We start from the raw sequence: 18,418 nt of genomic DNA on the forward strand, positions 1-18,418 counted from the left end.
AGAATAAATAGTTGAAGTTCCTAAAGACAATTTTGTGTAAAGAGCAAGGTATTGTGGAGGAGACGAACCCCCCCCCCCCTTATATGCATAATATTTCTGTTCGTTTAAGTTTTAATGCTGCTCCTTACTTCCAGTTGAAAAAAAACTTTTTTTTACTTATTTTCTCATTGTTTTTTTTTTATAATGTAAGAAAATCCTGCCCCCTTCATGGAAATTTTCTTCCCTCATGATAAATTCCTCCATGGAAAGAACCTCCTATGTAACCCCCTCCTCCGACCTACCCCCATCCCAACGCTAAAAAGTCCCCCTGAAAACGGCTGCACACTAATCAACAGCCATTACTAGATGTAAACAATGATCAAAGTTTGTAACTTGCAGCCCCTCCCCCGGGGACTGTGGGGGATTAAGTCGTCCCCAAAGACATAGTTATTAGGTTTTTCGACTATGCTGAAGAGAATGGCTATCTCAAAATTTTGATCCGGCGACTTTGGGGAAAAAATGAGCGTGGGAGGGGGCCTAGGTACCCTCCGATTTTTTTGTCACTTAAAAAGGGTGCTAGAACTTTTAATTTCAGTTAGAATGAGCCCTCTTACGAAACTATAGGACCACTGGGTCGATAAGACCACCCCTAGAAAAAAAACAAAAAAACACGCATCCGTGATCGGTCTTCTGGCAAAAAAAAGAAATTCCACATTTTTGTAGATAGGAGCTTGAAACTTCTACAGTAGGGTTATCGGATACGCTGAATCAGATGGTGTGATTTTCGTTAAGATTCTATAACTATTAGGGGGTGTTTCCCCCTATTTTCTAAAATAAGGCAAATTTTCTCAGGCTCTTAACTTTTGATGGTAAGAGTAAACTTGATGAACTTATATATTTCAAATCAGTATTAAAATTCGATTCTTTTAATGTAACTATTGGTATCAAAATTCTGTTTTTTAGAGTTTCGGTCACTATTGAGCCTGGTCGCTCCTTACTACAGTTCGTTACCACGAATTGTTTGAATATCTACTGACTGTGGAGTGAGAAATGCTTGCTTTAGATCGCTGTTGCACAATGTCATAATATTGCTTTTCAAAGCTGAAGATCGGTTGTTGGCTGAGGGTTACCGACGTAGGCAATTATATATGTATATATGTTGCTGTAAGGTGGTAAAGCTAGTCATTTGATAGAATTCAGTTTTTTTTTGAAAGACCTGGGGATGGGAGCGAATTCTTGTAAAGCTACTTAGCTAGGTGATCGGAATTTGAGACTTGGGGCTACGGCAAAAAAATTTCTTACCTTTCATGATTTTCTAGTAGCTAAAATTCATTGATTTTGAATATATCAATCAAAAGCTATGTTTGCATTAGATTTGAAATATTTTTTAATCTTGTTATCGACCGGGTCTTGATCAGAAACTTTAATATTTGATCAAATGGCTGGTTTTGCCATTCCGATGGGATATATAGGTGCCAACTTTCTGCAGAATTCCTGTGTATCAAATTTGATTCTTTTAAAGTTATTAAAATTTTACTTCGGAAAGAACTGTTCGGGACTCTTCTCCTTAAGATATTTTTGAATGTAGGCCTAGTTTTATCTGTTTGGCAACTTTGCAACAGTAGAGTCAACTCACGAAAATTTAGGGGGGTGGGGCAAATGTATTTTTCAAAATAGGGGGGGGGGTTCAACAAAAGTTGTCCAAGAAGGCATTCTTCTATGAAAACACCCCTAAAAACTTTTTAATCCAAAAGGAGGGGGAGGGTGACATCCCTTTCCCAATTTAAGACACTGTCATGGAGTTCAGTTATGTATTCTGAATCTTCATATTGAATCCTATTTTGGTATCAGCACACAAATTAGATCTTTTATCATCCCCTTCTAGAAAAGTTTGCCGAAGTACAATGGTCAAAGGCAAAAGGAAGATTATCTACCATAGAACTGTGAGATTTTCTTTCTCAGGCTTTAAGATTTAAGCCATCAGTTGAAGCAATAAATTTAAGTTTCCCGCCTTTCTGCTCCAGGGGAATCTTTGAATTGCCTGGGTGTGATTACTCATTTTTTTGTACCAATAGAAAAAAAGAAACAGAATAGATGCTTAGAATTCTATGAAACGACATCAAGCGGAAATGATTGTGATTAAACCAGTTTGTTAAAAGTAAGCTATTCGAATCAAATATTTGCCAGTGTTTTTTATCCTGCTTTCTTTTCCTTGTTTTGACAAGGCTTGTGGTCAATTGATTAATGGACTTGTTTTCTTGCTCTGGTAAAAATTAGGAGCTAGGAATGAAATCCCATTGTTTTGGAATAGAACACGAACAATCTTGTTTAAAATCTACTCACCTAGACAACTCTTTTGTTAAAAGCTGGCTAAAACCAGTTTGTTAAAAGGGGATATTCAGTTCTGAAAGAATAAAACACATTCTTCTAACAGTGTTTGTTTAGTTTTGTTTTACAGTTTTCTGTTTCATGATAAGACTAATTGCCAACTGAATAATAGCAGTATTGTGTGGCCGATCAATATTTATTGCTAATAGTTGAATCGTTAATTTTTCAAACAACATTAGCTCTCTTGACACATTTTAGATGAGTATTCATAAGCTCTCATAGAGTATATTTGTTTATTTTCTACTCAGACACTGTTTGCACTGAACAGGTTCTTTTTCCACTCAACTATACATACTCATTAAGATGGACATTTATAAGCTCTCAAAGTACACATTTGTTTGATTTCTACGCCAAACACAGTTTGTACTAACAGGCACGTTTTCCACTTAACTGTAATTATCCATTAAGATGGGCATTCATAAGCTGTCAAAATGCACGTTTGTTTATTTTCTACCTCAGACGCTGTTTGTACTAAACAGGTTCGCTTTCAACCAAACTATACTTAACCACTTTACTTACCCACTAACACCCACATAAGCTCTCAAAGGTCACGTTTGTTTATTTTCTACCCCATACCCTGTTTGTAATGAACAGGTTCATTTTCCACTCAACTATACCTACCCACTGTGCTTCCCCACTAGATGAGCATTCATGAGCTCTCAAAGAACAAATTTGTTTATTTTCTACCCCAAACACTGAACTGAACAGGATCGATTTTCATTGTGTTCAGTAAAAACTCGTTTCAATACTCCATTATATCCATTTAATGTATACATATTATCTTACTCATTATGGATATGCTGTGACTACCACATTTAGGACCCATAAACGTACTAGTTTATACAGACTATATTCAGTGTCTGTGCTGGCAAACTCCTTGTTCTCTTGCCTATATTGTCAGTAAATGTTTCCTAAGGATTGTTTCCTGGTAATATAAGCAACTGGCAAACATTCAGTGTGTTCCCGGGGGAAAATGCAATTTAATTCGTATGCACTTCATGCGTAATGCATATTAATCGTGAGCTTGGACCACTTGTTAACTAATACCTCACTTTCAGCTCATAGTCTTCATCCATCCCTTACATATTCCTCATGCCTATTACATTGGTTATTTGCCTCTATTTTTCTCAATTTGACGATCATTTTGCAGAAGTTAATTCACTAAAAACGCCCGTTAACTATACTTAAATTTAAAAACTAATTTTAAAACAAAACTTAAAACTAATACCAAGTTAATCTTCGATCGTTCCAGTTGTTACTTCGCTCTCACCTGAACGATAATTTTTTTCTAAGTACTTTTCTTGAATCAGCATCAAATGGCCATTTGTCCTCACTTGATAGTTTTATCCCAAAAGACAATTTTAAAACATTGGTTAGTATGGGCTAGAGGTCATTCTTTGCTAGGTTGCAGTAGATGCTGCAGCCATTACATATTTAACTTTTTTTCGCACTGGGAACACGTTTATTGTTTCTAGTCTCATTCTCTATTACCACTGATAACCTCCACTCCTGTAGCTGTTAACTGCTGGTGGTTTACCTGCTCACCTATTTCAATTCTTTTTCCAAATTAAATAAAAAAAACAAGTTTTTTCAACTGAAAGTAAGGAGTGACATCAAAACTTAAAACGCACAGAAATTACTTCGTATATGAAAGAGGCTGCTTCCTCATCAACGCCCCGCTCTTTACGCTAAAGTTTGACTCTTTCTCTCAATTCTTCTTTCTAAAACAGTAAAAAACTTTAGCGTAAAGAGCGGGGCGTTGATGAGGAAGCAGCCTCTTTCATATACGAAGTAATTTCTGTGCGTTTTAAGTTTTGATGTCACTCCTTACTTTCAGTTGAAAAAACTTGTTTTTTTTATTTAATTTCTGAACGTTTTTGAATCAATGCATGTTTTGATTTTGGCTCTCCGCAGAGGAATAATCAAAACGAAATTTGCATATTTTTTTTTTGGCTCAATGGCTTTCTCATAATTTTGATCGAATGATTTTGAGAAAAAAAGAGCGGGGGACGAAGCCTAGTTGCCCCCCGATTTTTTGGTTAATTAAAAAGGCAACTAGAACTTTTAATTTTTTACGAATCTTTTTATTGGTAAAAGATTTACGTAACTTATAAATTAGCTTACGTAAAGAACTTTTGTATTCTCATGTTTTTATTACATATATGAGGGGATTCGCCCCATCGTCAGTACCTCGCTCTTTACACTAAAGCTTAAACTTTATCCCAATTCATTAAAAATGACCCCCTGAATCACAAAAGCCGTAGAATAAGTAGTTGAAATTACCGAAAATACTTTAGCGTAAAGAGCGAGGTATTAGAAGGAGGTGAGCCCCTCATATGGGTAATAATTTCTGTTTGTTTTAAGTTTTATTGCTATTCCTTACTTCCAGCTGAAAAAGCTTTTTCACTTTTATTTTTTAATTGTTTTTTTTTTAAATAATGCTAGTAAATCCTGCTCTCCCTTCATGGAAATTTTCTTCTCCCATTACAAATTCTCGAAGGAAAGTTCCCCCAGCATATCCCCCTCTTCTCAACCCCTCCCCCAAACCAAAAAAAATCCTCCTGAAAACGCCTGTATACTTCCCAATAACCATTACTATATGTAAGCACAGGTCAAAGTTTGTAACTTGTTGCCCCTCCCACGGGGACTGTGGGGGAGTAAGTCGTCCCCAAAGACATAGTTATAAGGTTTTTCGACTACGCTGAATAAAATGGCTATCTCAGAATTTTGATCCGTTGACTTTGGGAAAATAATTAGCGTGGGAGGGGGCCTAGGTGCCCTCCAATTTTTTTGGTCACTTAAAAAGGGCACTAGAACTTTTCATTTCCGTTAGAATGAGCCCTCTTGCAACATTCTAGGACAACTGGGTCGATACGATCACCCCTGGGAAAAAAAAAAAAAAACAACAAAAAAACAAAAAAAACAAATAAACACGCATCCGTGATCTGCCTTCTGGCAAAAAATGCAAAATTCCACATTTTTGTAGATAGGAGCTCGAAACTTCTACAGTAGGGTTCTCTGATACGCTGAATCTGATGGTGTGATTTTCGTTAAGATTCTATGACTTTTAGGGGGCGTTTCCCCCTATTTTCTAAAATAACGCAAATTTTCTCAGGCTCGTAACTTTTGATGGGTAAGACTAAACTTGATGAAACTTATATATTTAAAACCAGCATTAAAATGCGATTCTTTTGATGTAGCTATTGGTATCAAAATTCCATTTTTTAGAGTTTTGGTTACTATTGAGCCGGGTCGCTCCTTACTACAGTTCGTTACCACGAACTGTTTGATTATCTGGTATCTATTCAATTGATCAATTGATAGTAGGACATTAATATGTATCAGTTTTTCTTTCACCTATCCAACTGTTGTGTCAAGCTTAAGAGTTATTAAATAAAAAAAACAAGTTTTTTAACTGAAAGTAAGGAGCAACATTAAAACTTAAACCGAAAAGAAATCACTTCGTATATGAAAGGGGCTGCTTCCTCATCAACGCGCCGCTCTTTACGCTAAAGTTTGATTCTTTCTCTCAACTCTTCTTTCTAAAACAGTAAAAAACTTTAGCGTAAAGAGAAGGGCGTTGATGAGGAAGCAGCCCCTTTCATATACGAAGCAATTTCTGTTCGTTTTAAGTTTTAATGTCGCTCCTTACTTTAAGTTAAAAAACTTGTTTTTTTTTTATTTAATTTCTGAACATTTTTGAATCAATGCATGTTTTGACTTTGGCTCTCAGCAGAGGAATAATTAAAACGAAATTTGTATATTTATTTTTTTTGTATATTGATACAAATTTGTATATTTGTATATTGAATGATTTTAAGAAAAAAAGGAGCGGGGGAGGAAGCCTAGTTGCCCTCCGATTTTTGTGTTACTTAAAAAGGCAACTAGAGCTTTTAATTTTTTACAAATGTTTTTATTAGCAAAAGATACACGTAACTTATAAATTAGCTTACGTAACCAACTTTTGTATTATCATGTTTTTAGTACATATATGAGGAGTTCATCCCCTCGTCAGTACATTGCTCTTTACATTAAAGTATAAATTTTGTCCCAATTCATAAAGAATGACCCCTGAATCATAAAAGCCGTAGAATAAATAGTTGAAATTACTAAAAATACTTTAGCGTAAAGAGCGAGGTATTAGGAGGAGGTGAGCCCGTCATATGCGTAATAATTTCTGTTAGTTTTAAGTTTTAATGCTGCTGCTTACTTCCAGTTGAAAAAACTTTTTCATAATTATTTTTTCATTGTTTTTTTTTTTAAATAATGCTAGAAAATCCTGCGCTCCCTTCATGGAAATTTTCTTCCCCCATGACAAATTCCTCGATGGAAAGTTCCTCAACATATCCCCCTCTTCTCAACCCCTCCCCCAACCAAAAAATCCCCCTGAAAACGTCTGTACACTTCCCAATAACCACTACTATATGTGCGCACTGGTCAACGTTTGTAACTTGTAGCCCCTCCCCCCGGGGACTGTGGGGGAGTAAGTCGTCCCCAAAGACATAGCTATAAGGTTTTTCGACTACGCTGAGTAAAATGGCTATCTCAGAATCTTGATCCGTTGACTTTGGAAAAATAATTAGCGTTGGAGAGGACCTAGGTGCCCTCCAATTTTTTGGTCACTTAAAAAGGGCACTAGAACTTTTCATTTCCGTTAGAATGAGCCCTCTCGCAACATTCTACGACCACTGGGTCGATACGATCACCCCTGGGGAAAAAACTAACAAATAAACACGCATCCGTGATCTGCCTTCTGGCAAAAAAATACAAAATTCTACATTTTTGTAGATAGGAGCTTGAAACTTCTACAATACGGTTCTTTGATACGCTGAATCTGATGGTATGATTTTTGTTAAGATTCTATGACTTTTAGTGGGCATTTCTCCCTATTTTCTAAAATAAGGCAAAATTTCTCAGGCTCGTAACTTTTGATAGGTAAGACTAAACTTATTGAAAATTATGTTTAAAATCAGCATTAAAATGCAATTCTTTTGATGTAGCTATTGGTATCAAAATTCCATTTTTTAGAGTTTTGGTTAGCATTGAGCCGGGCCGCTCCTTACTACAGTTCGTTACCACGAACTGTTTTGATTTAGATGTAAGTGCATTTTTGGCCTTAATTGCATTTTATGCTATGTCCAGGTGAATTCATAATTTTTGTCATTCTAGCTGATTTAGTTAATGTTAGTCTAAAGACGTTTGTGAAGCAGACAATCTTTTAGTCTTTTATTTTGGAGCAGCTGTGTTTTAAACATGCTGCCTGATTAAGTCTTTTCGCTCTGGAGTTAAAAATTCGAAGGATGAAATATATTTTTCTTTCGCAAGAAAACTATGAATGAACTGCATTCACAACTGAAAATGTGGAAGAAGAAAAAAGAAACACAAAGAACAAGATATTGGATAAATATTAAATTGGAAGCACTACGGCGCGCCAAATGTGTTTCATAGATTTTTTTTCTGGCTAGTTTGATCCAAAATATTGATATTATTTCGAGAAGACCAAAATATGAATATATTGATATATACACCTGTGTGGTAGGTATAAATAAATAGAATAAAAAAGAAGAATAAAAATTGTATTTATAATTGGTATTAAGGAATTAAAAAATTATCTTTGTTATTGGAATTTATTAATTTTGAAGGAATGGCCGATCCTATCCGAAGCAGCCAAAAGGCAAGGAACAGGTTCAGTATACTACGTTAGGTTACTTACTAATGCGAGCATCATCAGCGTAGGCTACATAGAAAATATCTGTTGAATTGAAAGTAGGAAGAATGGTGGAAAATATTGATGAAGCATGAATTTTGAAAATAAATGAAAAAAGCACAATACCCTGTTTACAGTTACGAGGTTTGTTTTTACCTTAAAAAAACCTGCCTAATCTTTAAATGATTCCATTGGCGACGAATGGGATACCCCCCCCCCCTTCCCCTAGATTGCCGATCGAAATGGTCCACAAAACGAAATATTACGAACATTCTAGGCAGCTGTAAGAAACGAAAAGAATAGAATGGAAAATTTACGTTGAGTATATGTATGTTAATAGGGGCTAATACGGTGTATAGTTGGCAAAATTTAGCAAAATTCACTATGAGAAAACGCGAAGTTCCGTTTTGGTATCAGAAATAGCTTTTCACTTCCTGCGATTTTAAAATATTAATATCTTGAGAACGAAGAGAAAAATCAAGGGAAGAAAAAAAAACAAAATAAAACTATAAATGTGAATTTAATCCGAAGAATTGAAGGGTAGGTACTCACATTTCTCAATGTCAAGAAAAAATAAATACTATCAAAAGCAGAAAAAAGGTAAGAAACAAATTTTCTAAACCACTAGATGAGAACGTAATCAGTGTAAGCCGCATAAAAAATATCCGCATAATTGCTAATACAAATACACAGAACTGAAGAAAGAATATGGGAAATCCAAAGTCTGAAAATAAATCAAAAGATCCCACGACACTGGTAAAGCATACTCTTTAAAAGAAAATTGAAGGTTGAAATCATTATGTCAGCTTTAAGGTGAATACCAGAATTGGAGTACCAAAACCTAACCTAGCTGCGGCCGTTTCAAATTTACTTGAATCCAGCAAACGATGTTGGACATTTAAGCCCTTTGATTCCGTGTTTTGTGGAAAGGTCTTTGGCAAAAAAAGTCTAAATTCATATCATTTAAATTTGTTAGTTTATTTCATATAACTAGATTCTCTCTATGTATATAATCAGTTCGTCTTACGGGCACGATCTTGAGAATCTAGATACAGCACCAAAATAAGGTCCTTGAACAATTAAAGGGGCAGAATTTGTAACATGGAAGGTAGATGGCGTTCGTCCTGATCTTTAATCATCACTGCCTACAGCTATTATTTGGAATGTCAAGGACGACATGCAACCTGAGTTAACCATTGCAAACGATGGCCTGGCGAATCCTAGGGGCATTAGAATGTAGTCCATAGCCTTCACAAATGGCGAAAGTGCATAAATATATCTCTTCATTTTATTTCTTGTGTCGACTAAAAGTAATACTCTGATTTGTTGTCTCTGAAATTCGGGTTGTTAGTAAATAACGGAAGAACGATATGACCCGGTAATTTGCCAACAAGATGAGTAATTTGATACTGATTTGTCTTTCTTTAAGACCGAAGAAACCATACCACATAAAGAGGCATTAGGATTTAGGAGCCAGAGATGTACCTCAGCAGCTATGGAAAAATAGCCGTAAACACTGCAATTAATCTTAGCACTATCTTTATAAGAATGGATAGGAATGTTGTGCTCTAACAGAATTGGGAAACACATGAATTTAAGCTTAAACTAATGGTAAAGACCCCTATCAAAATCACAAGCTCTGAATTGTTTTAACACGAAACGAACTTAACCAGAGTGGGAAGTTGCTTGTTACCTTTATCGTCGACGAGACAGTATTACTTCATAATATAGAAAATATTAGAATCTCAAGGGGAATCATCTTAGGATCACTCACTTGATTGACAGTCGAAGTTCAGACCCTTTTAAAGACCGAAACTGATGGAAGGAGAATCTATAGATCTTTATACTCCTCACCCCCCGGGGCTTCGGATTCCTATTATTTTCATTTCAAATACCAACTAAAGATTGTTAAATAGTCTTTTGACCGAAAACACGAATATGGGGCTGTTAGTCTGTGTAGTCTCATATCAAGAGCCCCAAACTATGCAATGACTTGTAAAAAAAAGGGCTGCATAGGTACATTTTAGTAAAAGATCTGCATTTACAGTTTGTTGAAATTAGAGTCACGCAATGACTTTCACTCTGCATGACCTGAGAACCTAAAGAGGGTCCCTAAACCCTCTTCCATCTATCGATTTCCATGTGCAGACAGACTGTGCCTCTTTTCAGTCGTGGTAGTCTAAAATCACGGAAGGTATGGCCCTACATGGTCAAATTGTTCATTGAAAATGATTGAGATCGCAATATCGTTTATTCTGAAGCTAAACATATTTCACACGTGAGTTTATCTTTAAGGAATTTTGAAATCGTTAAATTTTAAGACTAATCTTGCAATAGTCCCGAAGCAAAACATGGTGCGTAAATATTCCAAGAATTGCGTTTGACTTTCCAAGTGTAAGTTGTATCCTCTAAAACAAAATGAAGTATGTAGTCGACTTCACAAACGACTTCCAGTTTCCACCCCAGTGTTTTTTGGTTTCATTTTTTTTTTATAAGTCAGAGACTAAAATTGCGAAGTAAAAGTCCAAAATTAAAACGTGGTAATTGCAAATTATCCATAGGGAGTCTGATTTTAACTTCACAAACGACTTCCAGTTTCCTCCCCCGTGTTTTTTTGTTTCAGTTTTTTTTCTATAAGTCAGAGGCTAATATTGCGAAGTAAAAGTCTAAAATCAAAAAATTGGTAAATACATATTATCCATATGGAGTCGGATTTCCACCAGAGTTGATTTCTCAGGAATTTTGAAAGCCTTAAATTACAAATATGAAGCGAAAACTTAAATATATCTGTCTCCAAGCATAAAATAAATGTCAGAAATATTTTTTTGCAATAAGAAGGAAGGTTTCACCTAGCAGCACCCTTATCAAGGCTTAGTCTATATGTATGGAGATAAGAGATACCCCCTCCTATCCCTTTGTATATTTATCTGAAGTCTCATAGAGAGTTAGTCAATTTGGACACTGGAATGCCGTCTTTTAGGCATTTACCTTTTCTTCCCGCCTACAAAATGACTTACTGCTCCTCCTTCATAGTAGATGATGTGCAATTGAACAGCACTTAACATAATTTCATGAAAAAGCAAGTGAACTAACTTGGTTAAATCAAGCATTACGATAAATATTCATGATCTTTCTTCTGAAAAAAAAGTCAAATCCAAAATTTTTGTAGGTAGGAGCTTCAAACATCTACAGTAGGCTATCTGATATGCTTAAATTAATGTTGGGATTTTCTTAAGGCTGCTCAACTTTTGGAAGGTCCCTCCCTATTTCTAAAACCAGGCAAATTTTCTTAGGCTCGTAGCTTTTGATGTATAGCATTAAACTGAATAAATTTCATAGAATTTAAAATATAGTATGAAATTTAAATATTTATATATTTTGAATTTTGTATATTCTTTTGATGTTTTCAATGTTATGGATTTTTTTTTAGAGTTTGGGTTACTATTGGTCCGAATCGCTCCTTACTTACCATCCGTTATAACGAACTGTTTGATTTATGAAACTTTTAATTTTCGTTTATTTGAAATATTTGTCACTAAACTATTGAGGGAGAATTCTTATACCAATTTTAAGGGATAACAAGTTTCCCCAATTTCTACAAGCACGTCCTTCATTACTTATATAAAACACACAAGTTCTATATTTACAAGGATTTGAAAATTATCTCGTTCGCAAACCTTCTATTTATCAAACTTAAGCAACAAAAAACTAAATACATAACTTATATTGAAATTTATACTTTGAAAATTAATTTTGATTTCATGTTCATAATCATTTAAATTGGTTATATTAATAAAACAATTAAATTAAAATTTTCAGTAAGTGATTCCAAATGCGCTATATGTTCCGGACCTCGCACCAGTAGTGTCTTCTTCAAGGACTTTTATAAACCAGTTATTTAAAGGATCGTGGAGCAGGGTTGATAACCCTAGCTATATGTCACTATTTCTAGTGATTTTTTATGTTTTTTACTCAATCAGCAGATAAATCACTAGATTATTGAAGAAAATCACAAAATCAACCAAAAAATGACTAAAATCTAGTAATTTTTTTTCACCAGGTGGCAACCCTCCCGTAGAGCTTGTGTAGGCCGAATAGTGTCCAATTTACAATAAGTGTATCTAAATTAAGCTTAAGCAAAAATCTAAAATGAAGAGAAATTATATGCAGCGCCATAGTCTAATTAAAGAGCGAAGTCGGCACAATGTATTATTCATTTAATCACCAAGGCTCTTTGTCTAGAAGACTTGCCGTAGGAACTTTGGAAGGGGATTATTCAATAAGAAATTGAAAATTATATTGCCTTTTTTAAGAGTCAAACATGCTTGAAGGGCCACTAGCCCTCCTCCCACGCCCTTTTCTAGCCAAAGTTAACCGATTTCTAGCCAAAGTAGGGCTGAAAATATCAGGGCGGTGAAAATACTGGTTAACTGTGAGTATTTTTACCAGTCTCAGCCCTTATTGCCATGCTTTGCACAGTTCTGCCACGCTTGGCAGAGTTCCGCCATACTCGGTAATACTATTAGTACCACCAGCAGTACACTTTGTATGCATTCGGTTTGTCAAAAGGGTATATTTCAGGACTGAATCAGAGTATTAAGTTCGAACTTTCAGCAAACGATGAGGAAGATGATCAATCACCCTAATAGCAATATGTCCGTTTTACCACTACTACTCCTATCACTAATATTATTGCTACTATTACAACTACTCTTTGAATAATGACAACTACTAAGGCTGAAGAATTTAAGGTGAACATTTTAGGAAATGTTGAGGGGGAAGTTGAACTAAGTCAAAAACACACTACGTGAATACAGGTTATCAAAAGGGCACCTCAGTACTGTTTCAGAAACGGTTTAGAGTATTAGGTTGAAAACTACAGAGTATGTTCAACCTATAAGAGGTATGTTCAACTGGTTAATGGGGACTCTGTACATACTATTACTGCTTCTGCTGTTCCTACTAGTACTATTGCAACAAGAAATACTGCTACTACTGTTTCTACTATAATTATTATTACTCTTGCTACTACTAAGGCAAGGTATGAAGCTGAAGATTTAAAGAAATATTGGGAATGTTTAGGAGGAGTTTCGAATAATTTAAAACACACTAAATGCATGCAGGTTGTCAGTAGGACGTATAAGCAATATTTTGTGAAAGGCCTTAGATTATTACTTTGAAACTTAATGAACTAACCAAAAGGCACTACGTGTATGGTACCACTATTACTACTGCTACGTCTACTACTCTACTGAGGTTAAAGGTATTAAGGTGAAACTTTCAGAGACTATTTAGGGGGATGTTGAAACGCACTATGTGCTTGCAGGTTGCAAAAAAAAAATATATGAACAATTTTTTAGGAACGGGTTAGACATTAAAATTGAAACTTTCAAGGCATGCTGAGAGATGTGCTGAACAATCCAAAAGGGCCCTTACAAAGACTTGTCACCACTTTTCGCCAGGCTTAGTTGAGAGCCGACTTCCACATCTGGCATTGTTTAGCTGGTGCTGGATCCTTTTTACTTGAATTTGGGCTATTAAGTAGACTTACTGGTGATCCAGTTTATGAATGGAAGGCTAGAAGAGCTACAAAAGCTCTGTGGAATATGAGATCCACTCACTCAAAATATTTCAAACGGTAAGCTACACTAAAATGCATACAATAATAAAATACTAGAATAGGACAAAGATAGTTAGCCGATAGGAAGATTTCTGAAATGATTTTCAAAAAAGGGAAGAGGTATCAATAAATTGGGGAAAACGAAAACAAGAGGGAGAAAAGTTATTGGTCTTGAAAGACTCATCAAGAAACTGCCTTTGTTGAGAGAGATAGAGGGACATCAAAAGGGTAGAGTTCCATAGTAGAATGGATTGATAAACAGGTAATGCAGCTCCTTCAACTACTTCTACTGCTACAACTATGACTACTTCTACTGAAAATAATTGTGTGAAGATGAAACTTTAAGGGAATATTTAGAAGGATATTGGATTAAACCAAAATACACTCAGTGTATGCAAATTGCCAAAAGGGTTTTTCAGCAATATCTCAGGAATGGTCTAGGGTGTTAAGTTGAAACTTTCAGGCTATGCTAAGGGAGATGTCGAACTAACCAAAAGGTACTATGTGCTTACTAACGTTACTGCTACTATAACTGGTACTACAACTGACGCTACTACTACTACGCCTACTACTACTACTAGGCGTAGTAGTAGTAGCATCAATTGTAGTAATAAGCTAAGGTATATTACGGTAAGCTAAGGGTATTACGGCGAAACTTTCAGAAAATTTTAAGGCGGGTTTTGAACAAAGTCGAAACACAATATTAGATCCAGGTTATTAAAAGGGCGAACAGCTATATCCCAACAACAGCTTGGAGTATTAAATTAAAATTCTCAGTGCTTGTCGGCGGGAAATTTATACAAACCAAAAGGTACTATATGCATACTAATACTGCCAGGGCTGTCACGTATGGGGGGAGAGGTTGGACCCTCCCCCCCCCAACGTCTTTGGTCACTTGGTAAAAATGAAGTCAGTTAAATCGTGGTGATTCCCGCCACAATTTTTCCGATGCTGGTTAAATTTTTTGTTCGGTTCAGTAAAGACCACAACAAAACTGACAGATCTTCTACAGAACTTTCGAACTTGGTCGGTAAACGCAGCAGTTTTACCAACTCCTGTCTTGATTTTACAGATGCGGCCGCAATTTTCCATTTGGTTAAAAAAACAGTATTAAAGCAGTGACATGGTATGTACCGAATTCTGAATCTTGGTTGGTAAATGCAGCGGTTTTACCGACTCGTACAGTGATTTTACGTATTGTATTCGAAACGAAAATTATGCTAATTTTTGGCAAAAACAGTCGGTAAAGATGACCAGCCAGTTGGTAAAATCTCTTGCTTCCCCCAAACATTTTGGCTAGTAACGACCCTGATTGCTGCTACTGTTAATGCTACTACTAAGGGCAATGTTATTAAGAAGAAATTTTCGGGAAATTTTGAAAGTGATGTATCAAATTGAAACAAGTTCAGTGTATGCAGGCTGTCGAAAGAGTGTATCAGCAGCATTTTAATAATGGCGTAGAGGATTAGGTGGAGACTTTAAGGGCATGTTGAAATGATGTAGCTGTACTACTACTGCTATTAGTTCTACTATTATTAAGCCTAATGGCATTAATCGGAAACTTTCAGATAGGGTCGAGGGAGATGTTAGGCTAAACCAAAACACACTACATGCATGCAGGTTATCAAAAGGGCGTATCAGCAATATCTCAGAAGTGTATAAAATTGAAATTGTAAGGCCATGAATAGGAATGTTGACATAGACCAAACAGACACAATAGAAACGAATAAAATTTCTTTTTTTTAATTCTACAAAATATGGTTTGCAAAAAAAGTAAAGAGCTTCATTAAGCCAGAGAAGAGCAGATATGAAGTTAAATAGCGGCACGGTGGGATGTGAGTCCTACTCCTCTTAGTTTCAGCTCGTTTTGAATTTGACTCGCTTATTTATTGTAATTTCGGTTCGTTTTAGGTTTCATTTATCTACTGATATTCGCTTGAAAAACTTTATCTCTATACCTCTGCTCATCTTTGGTCTGATGTTAGCTCTTTTTTTGGTTTGAAAAATTTCTTTTGCGTAATTTCATTTAGATATATTTTCGGTAAATATCTGGAAAAGACCAGTTGAATAGGGATTGAGTTGTATGAACATTGAGCTAGTTGAGATGACGTTGCATGAAGGTGGGACTGGATGGGGCTGAGTTATATGGAATTGAGTTAAATAAGGTTGAGATAAACAAAGTTGAAATGAACTGGGATGGATAACGGTTAAGATAAATACAGTTGAGCCGCATCGGAATTGACTTAAATGAGGATTGGAGCTGTATGGAGGTTTGGTTATAGAGTGGAACACAATGGGGTTGTGTTAAATGGGGTTGAGTTGAGCGGGATGGAATTGCATGAGACTGAGTGAATGGGTTTGGGTTGTATGAGGTTAAATTAAAAGGTGGTTGAGTTGCATTTGGGTTGAGATGAACGAAGATTAAGTTGCACGGGGTGTAGTCTAATGGGAATGGGTTATATCACGAAAGGTTAAGTTGAATGGGTGTTGAGTAAAGTTAAAATTGAGTTAACTGTCTTGAGTGGAATGAAGGTTGAGTTGTATAGGCATTGAACAGAACAGGATTGAGTTAAATGAAGATGGGTCAAACAGGGTGAAACTAAATGGGGTCGAGTTAACGGAATAAAATTTCAATGAGGTTTGAAGCAGACCCGGCTTGAGTTGGATGTACATTCACTTACATAAGATTGAGCTGTATGAGCATGAACAGAAGTTGTTGTTTTGTTTTCGTGTTTTTTTTCGGGGGGGGGGCCATTAATTTGAAAAGAAATCTTATATGATAATTTGAATAATATGAACCGGAAAGTTGAAAAACAGTAGGATTTTGGGGCTCCGGGTCTCAAGCTCCTGCCATGCACATGTCACCATTGACCTGCTTAGAGGTTGAACTAAAGAAAAAGCGATGTATAGAGGTTGAATTGAATGGGGAATGAAATAAATAAAGCTTGAGTTGGATGGTGTTGAGCTACTTTGCCCTACTATATGTGCCGTCCTGTGCGATTCAGTTACCAATACAGTCTTTTAATTCTCCCAATTGACAGTAATTGAGTTAAATGAGTACAGAGCTGCATAGATGTTGGGTTATTGGGTTGATTTGCATGCAGATTGAGGTGAATAGGTTTTAATTAAGCGGATAGAGTTAAAAGGTGATGAATCGAGTGTGGTTGAATTGCGTGATTTTATATGAATGTCGTTAAATTATATTGGATTGAATTAAAAGGTGGTTGCAAGGGGAATGAGATGCACGAGGGTTGGGTGGTATGGGTTTTAGTATAATAGGGTTGAGTTTGTATCAAGAAGGGTTAGGGTGAATTGGTGTTGAGTTGAAAAAAATTAAATTAATTTTTTTTTTTATTTGTTAACAAATGGGTCCCTCAAAACACGGAAGTCAAATACCAACATAATACTAACAAAAAGAATTATCACATTATATTCACAATAAGTCCAAACGTAAGCTAGCATCTTTGGGAAGACCCAAAAAACACCTACCACCTTCTATTACACTTTCTCTGAAAAAATCTCTTACTTCTCAAATTAATATGTTTACAGGAAACTCCAATGAATCCCATGCTCATAATCTACACCCTATCAGAACTCCTGACACATACCGACACTTACCCAATCACAAAACAAATGAATCCAAATCTACTGGGTCAAATTAAATGATAGCCGAGTCACCTAGTGGTTGAACTGGACGGGGTTGAGTTGAATGGGGTTGGATTAAATAGGGTTACACTAAACGTGGTTGAGCTGGACGAAATTGAGTTTTAGTGAGGTTTAAGGTTGATTGTCTTGGATGGGTCATAAGATGGAACTGCAAGAACGTACGTATGAGTTTTTTCTGGAGTGATCCAATAACAATAATATAAATATCCTATTTGAATAATAAATGCCTAGAAAAAAAAACCAGAATTTGGGGTTCTGGGCCTCTGTCATGCTCTTGGCACTATTGCGCTTCTTGAGAGCAGAGTTAAAGGTTGAGCTGAATGGGAATGAAATGAATGAAACTTATGTTGAATGCTCCTGAATTCACATAGAGTTTTGTGAAAAGGGGGTTGAAATGCACAAGGGCTGTGTTGACGGGGGTCGAATTACTTCTGGAAGCACCTGTAGGTATAAAAGCAACGTTTTGTTTATTTCATCATTCTTTCCGTTATAAAAATGCCTTATAGTTAGAAGAAATTCATAAAGTTTAGACTTTCAAGTCGATTATTTTGCATTTTATAGCGGTCATAACCGTCTTAAAGTGATGTCTCTGGGTGTAATTAATGCACAGGCCAAAATACTTTAAAGGATTGACTTTGGCGGTGGCTAACTATGAATAATAGATAAACCGATACGTGTATCCTATTTTTAACCTTTTAAAGAATGTTTTGGCATCATAATAAATGTTAATTTGTGACTAAAATAAATATTTCTAATAATATTAGTGTAATTTAATATAATATAATAAATATAATTTAGCATAATATTTAATATATAATAATTATAAAATATCTATAACATTATTATATATTAATATAAATATATTATAATATTAAAAATAAATATTTATTTAAAATAGTCAGCATACTTAATATCTTTCTTTCATGTAGAAGTTTTAGTTTTTAAGCTTTATGGGGTGAAGGGACGAGGGATCGGGATATCATTTGAATAATCGACTTTGCCAAAAGAAGGTTAAGCGAACCTATTCTTTGTCTAAGATATCACGGTTTTTTCTAGAA

The sequence above is a fragment of the Artemia franciscana genome, chromosome 2 (assembly GCF_032884065.1).
Source record: "Artemia franciscana chromosome 2, ASM3288406v1, whole genome shotgun sequence".
Classification (NCBI taxonomy): Eukaryota; Metazoa; Arthropoda; class Branchiopoda; order Anostraca; family Artemiidae; genus Artemia; species Artemia franciscana.